This window comes from Amblyomma americanum, chromosome 9, assembly GCF_052857255.1.
Source record: "Amblyomma americanum isolate KBUSLIRL-KWMA chromosome 9, ASM5285725v1, whole genome shotgun sequence".
In the NCBI taxonomy this organism is placed as follows: domain Eukaryota; kingdom Metazoa; phylum Arthropoda; class Arachnida; order Ixodida; family Ixodidae; genus Amblyomma; species Amblyomma americanum.
In genome coordinates, this window is record NC_135505.1 from 85,517,333 (window position 1) to 85,523,002 (window position 5,670).

The 5,670-nt window shown below is 45.0% G+C and overlaps 1 long non-coding RNA gene across 1 annotated transcript; it reads right to left on the bottom strand.

Moving 5' to 3' along the window:
• Nucleotides 1–255: 255 nt before the first annotated feature.
• On the bottom strand, nt 256–3,825 carry LOC144105636 (uncharacterized). The gene is made up of 3 exons (XR_013308841.1): nt 3,433–3,825; nt 2,517–2,657; nt 256–378 (listed from the first exon to the last, which is right to left on the bottom strand). It is a non-coding gene; the product is annotated as an uncharacterized LOC144105636 (long non-coding RNA).
• Nucleotides 3,826–5,670: the final 1,845 nt, after the last annotated feature.

A 5,670-nucleotide genomic window follows, 5' to 3' on the forward strand; every position in this document is an offset into this window, starting at 1 on the left:
AGAGCTACAGGAAGTTGTATATTTTTGCCATTTGCGATTTCGCATTATACACACGAAAAGGGCCTTTCACTTGTAGACCTTTCTGATGCCCCGCCCCCCCCCCCCCCCCCTTTTTTTTTTCAGATTTGCGCTACCCCAGATGCCCAATGATAGCATTGTTCATCTTTGAAGAAAGAAGGATAATTATTCTCTTACCAGCAATTGCAGCTCTCTCCGTGTTGGACAGCAGTGAGTGGCACAAGCGGAAGTCATGGCCCCGATGCGTGCTTTGTAAGACAACTGTTATGCCTGTCTTCCCCTCTGTCACAGTCATTCCAGCAAAGCAGACTTTTCCACATTTTGCACTTCCTTGCGACTTCATCATTCGCTGTCCTGTGCCTAAGAAACATATGCAGAGTTAAACAGCTGCTTATACGTGTGTGCCACAGACAAGCCCACCTAAACAGGCAGCAAGGTATGTTGCTCGGCTAGTTCGTTTGGCTACAGTCATTCTAGAAAGAGCACACTGGCAGACGATGGACAGGACGAGGAAAAGGCACAACTGTGCTAAACTAACTGCTTCATTTCCAGATGCACTGACATACACCTTTGTACTTGGATAGAAAGTTGACAAACAAAAGAATGCAGAGGTCTGTGTGTGCGAGGTTATCCAAAGATTTAACAAGGCAAGAACAGCATGTGATGCCACACTTTTTAGTCCTTCACCACTAGATGCTTGTTTGCAAAAAAACAAGCCGTCCTGTCTATGGATGAGGCCTCCACCTGCCACGGTTGGCAGGTGACAAATTGGAGAGAAGTAATCCCTTGTCCTTTTCATGCGGTAGCACTATGTAGGTCACTAGCAAAAAAGCCATTGTGTTTGTTCTGAAGCCTGGTGGTGCCTTGGTGAATGAGAACTACCGGTTTCACGGCAGCTGCAGCCACGTGGAAAGGCTGAATCCGGGCACGCCAGCTGCAGCTAAGTGTAAAGGCAGAAAATGCATGGCGCCACCTGCCGCTTAAATTATCTAAAAAATTGTCAAGTGCTCCTGTGCTTCCTATGCGCAGTTCATTTAATGATCAAATTGGAACTAATTGTTTTTCTTTTCCTATCGTTGTCACCACTCACACAAGATGTTACATGCCCAGAAAATTACGCCTCCCCCCCCCCCAATTTGTCTGCCCTTGTCTTTTGTGTGCATGACAATAATGAAAGGGGGAAAAAAACGGCGGTGATGCACATTGTTATTGGGTTGCTCTGTGTTTGATAACCTTGCACATGCTTAAGTATGCCTTCTTTTGCTTGTTAGTTTTTTGTCACAGTATAAAAGGTGTGCATTGGTGCCTTTGAAATAGTAGTCCAACAGAGTTGTGCCTTTTCTTTGTCTTGTTCATTGTCTGCCAGTACCGCTCTATCTAGAACAACCGGGCAGTTATATTTTTTGCTAACAAATGGCTCTCATCCATTCATGCTAACTTGCTTTTGACAAAGTGGAGGCATAGTTTGTTGCCTAAAGGGAGTAAATTATTTCAAGCTCCTTGTGGGTAACATGAAAGGAAGGTCTGCTAATATCAGTTTGTCTTGGTGAATTTCTCTTGCTGGAAGAATGTGATCTTTAAAATTATAGCTTTATGTTATGGCGATATTGACTGCATTGCACAGAAGACTTGTGCGTTTTATGGCGATTCTAACTCGGGTAATGGTAATTCCAAGTTATGTACCTGTGAGAGCAGTGGTTCCTTACTAGCTATTTGTGCATGGTTTAAGTACTATCAGCTCATGCTTTTGGAACGTGGGAAATGTGTACTTAAATTCTGTTATATAACTATGTGGGAAAGCTGAGTGTAAAATTAAGCTTTCTAGATGCTTCATCTGAACTGTGTGTTGAATGACAGCTAAAACAATTCAAATTTTCTATTGCTGCAGCCATCACCAAAGCTCGCAGTAATGTTTCAGCTGGGGTGCAATTACTTATTAGTGTCCTTATGGCTGCAAAGGAAAGCCATACAGTTTTCTCAGAAGCTTCTTGGCTGGAAAAATTAGTTCGCATGTCTGGCTTGGTACCTTGATCACCATTGGTCCAGGGGAGTTGCTGTACCAGGATGGCTGGCAGATGGAAGTGCAAGGCCAAATTCATCAATTCCAAGTGTAAATGGCTTTCCTCGGTAGCTGTACACTGCACTCAGGTGGATGCGAATTGCAGTTTACTCATTTATTGAAATCTACTTTAGCTTGGGGTTTTTGACTTCGTTACACGAATACTATTCTGTCTTTTAAGTTGTTCATTATTTTGCCAATGACAAATTTTTTGTACCACCGTGAAGCTTCTGGGAAAGCTGTGTAGGTTTCCATTGCATAGCTGTGTGGCTTCGCTCAGGTCGATAATTGCACCGTAATTAAAATCTACTCCTCGTAGCGGGTTTTTCGTAAGTACTGGTTAATAATGCCCCAGACACTGCGGTTATAGTTAATTTTCTTTTGACGACAACAGTAGCTTTTTTGAACCGTAACAAAGTGACCTAGTGCTGTACATTACCTCTTGAAACAAAATGGCCAGAGCGATGGCATTGTAGGTAGGTCACTTTTTTCCCAGAGGGTTGACACACACTTGCACTTCTTTTGGATACGAAGCGGCTGCGGGTGTCACTTTCTAGTTTCTCCTCCCAGATGTTGAAGGCTAAATGGGGAAATACAAAACAAGTGGAAGCCATTGCTTTATTGCACATGGATATATAAAAATAGACTAAAAACTGAAAAAGTGAAATATTGTGGAACCTAATTATTGGGGGCCTTTTGCTATACCTGTGGCATTAGGAGTTTGAGCACCAGATATTTAGGTGCCCTTTTCTGAGAGGTATCACTGCATTGAATTCTGCACATGTAAATACTATGTAGATCAGTTTCTTCTGACATGTATTTTAGCTATTAGGTCCGTTCGATTCGCCTGCACTCCCTGAACTAGTTCTCTTCGTGCTGCACTTCGCCATTCGTTTCACGAGTGCAGCCTAGCGCCCTCTGCACGTCACCGTTCGTTTTAAGCAAGTGCAGACGTCATGCAGGTCTAGTTCAGCTAAACTCTGCACTTCCTCGGCTGGCAGTGCCGACTTCGTGCAGTAGTTCAGCTGCAGACAGCATCATGGCAGCAGACGGCGGCGGCATGTAGTACGCGATGGTGAATCGCGTTAACACGTTCATTATTCCTGTGACTGGTGAAGATGGCCAACCTGTTTGCGCAGAAAACGGGCACTCCTACTGTTCTTCAAAAAGTGCAAGACTATTTCGATGCACTTTTGCACACATGACACAGAAACATCAAAACGGTCTGCTAGAGAGTACATGTTGCATTGCATGCCCAAGTAACTCAGAACTTTGAGGCACATTTCCCTTGGGTTTATTTGCGGACGGCCTCCCATTGGGTGCGGGAAAAATGGCGATATTTTAAAGCTACCCACCACAGAATCAAACCTGCTCCGTGAAAGGCGCTTGAACTCGAATCCATAATATTTGCTGACAACGTCCTCGCAGTACCGCGGTACACGGTTCCTTTGTAGCCTCACTAACTTCGTTGCAATCATGAACAAGTCGTTGAATTCCTCTTTGTCGCTGTCGGAGTCCGCAAGGTCCATAGCTGCCTGCATAGCAATAGGCAGTAAGCCGCAGTTCATTTTTTCTCTTCCGCACAGTAAACACACACACGAAGCAGCGCGGCGACCGACGTCCAAAGAGCGCAGGAAGAGCAGAAGGCCTGCACGACATCTGCACTTTTACGTTCGTTTCCAATCGGCGCTAGTGTCGCGCTAGGTCTGCACTGCTGTACTGGCGCTGCATGAGCACGGCACTTTATCTGAACTGACGTGAACTGGTGCATGTCGTGCAGGCCGAATCTAACGGACCAATTATTTCAATGGCCAAAATGTGGATATGATGCCACATTTCAGATTTCACAATATTGAGGTTATGTCATACATGCAAGAACTGATACAGTGGAGACCACTTAAAACATGACCACTTATAGAGCAGTATTGGATATAATGCGGTTTTTGCCGGATGCCAGTCTGCCCCTCGTGGGGTTCAGTGTGCAACTGTACTATTTAAGTGAAATACTGGTTATAACGCGGTTTTGGAATCGACTTGGCGATCGTGCGGAACAGCAAGTGTGCTTCTCTGCGTACCACTGGGGCTTGTAAGGTGCGCTGCTGCTTACTCCCTAAAAGAAACACAACAACCAGTTACGCAGCAGTCGAAGTTTGATCCGGCGTGAATGCGAGTGCATGAATTTTTACCATGAACGCTGATGCTCTGCTGCTTAGGCTACAATTTTTTAATTTGCTTTCAAGGATTTTTTCAGTTCGGTGGAAAATGAGGTCATTCACAGTGCCGTGAGGAGGCAGCGACAGGCCAAAATTGTTCTTTTTCTTTTCCGGCTGCGCTGATAAGCCCATGCAGAATTCCACGGCAGCGCTCGCAGTAATCTCCACGATTGCACTGCGTGCGGTCTGCTGTAGCAATAAAGTTTCTAAATATTACCTAGAGGGAAAGCTGGCGCCACTGTCTATGTGAGTTTGCGAAGGAGCCACGAAAGAGCACTTCATCCGCTGTGGGAATGCCGGGAAGACAGCAAGGTGCACTCGGCTGGGCCCTAAAACATGACTACGACTGCAGGAATACAAACTTTCAGAAATTGTATGTTGCAAGGAAGCATTGTTTTGCAATCAGTATGTCCTGTAATAAAATATGCTTAGTGTACATTGCAAAAGCAAACGATAACCGAATTTGATCATGGCTAGAGAAGGCCGCCAAGTGTAGCTAACTGTGGAAAATAATTTTTGCGTTAAGAGACACACTTTTCACATCCAATATTCTTTCAAAAAAGTGTTAGCACTTAAAATACTGTGGTTTAGAAGCTTCTGTTTTCGCGTTATGAAATATATAAATGTTTCGTTGGTGTAGTCTGCTATTGCAGGACGTGCCTTATGTCCGTGCATACAATACTTGTTCGCTCCATGAGAAACTTGCCCGAGCCCCCGCTTTTCTATGAGAAACTAGTTTGCGCATACTACGTGCCGGCTCTCGGCATGTCCTGGCAGCGTGCTTACAGATTTTGCCAAGAAAAACATAAATAGGAAGCGAGACCTCTCCTACGACATGTAAGTTACGGCCGTGATCATGCTGACACGTGCAACATGCAGGTATTTGTGTGAAGTGATTCTTAAAGTGGAAGTCATTCCTGCATGCAATTTGCGGACATCGCCAGTCTTCGAAATGAACCAATTAAACGCAATCCTCGGTGAGTACGGTTATCATAAGTTGCGCTTGTCGAAGTGCTTAATTTTGTGCTTTTGAATTGCCTCCAAGACTCCTATGAGAAATGTGCACAGTGGTCACATAAGCGGACTGTTGCGTTATCGTTTCACACAGAAACAAATCTTGTCCCCTTCTCTCACATTTCAACACACAGGTAGCACAGGTTCCCGCTGAGCAAAACCCAGCATGCTGCACAAACGGCTCCCAGTGAGGGGGTGAACGGAATGTAGGCCTAGAAGGCACCACGCACTGTGCTCAGCTCCCTTCCAGTCAAGCGCCTTTCGATGCTTCGGATCTCAAGTGAACTGCATGCGTAGCTGCAGTGCACAACCACAAGGCTCACAAAACACCAGTGAAAATTACAGTAGTGAAAGCAAAACTGAACA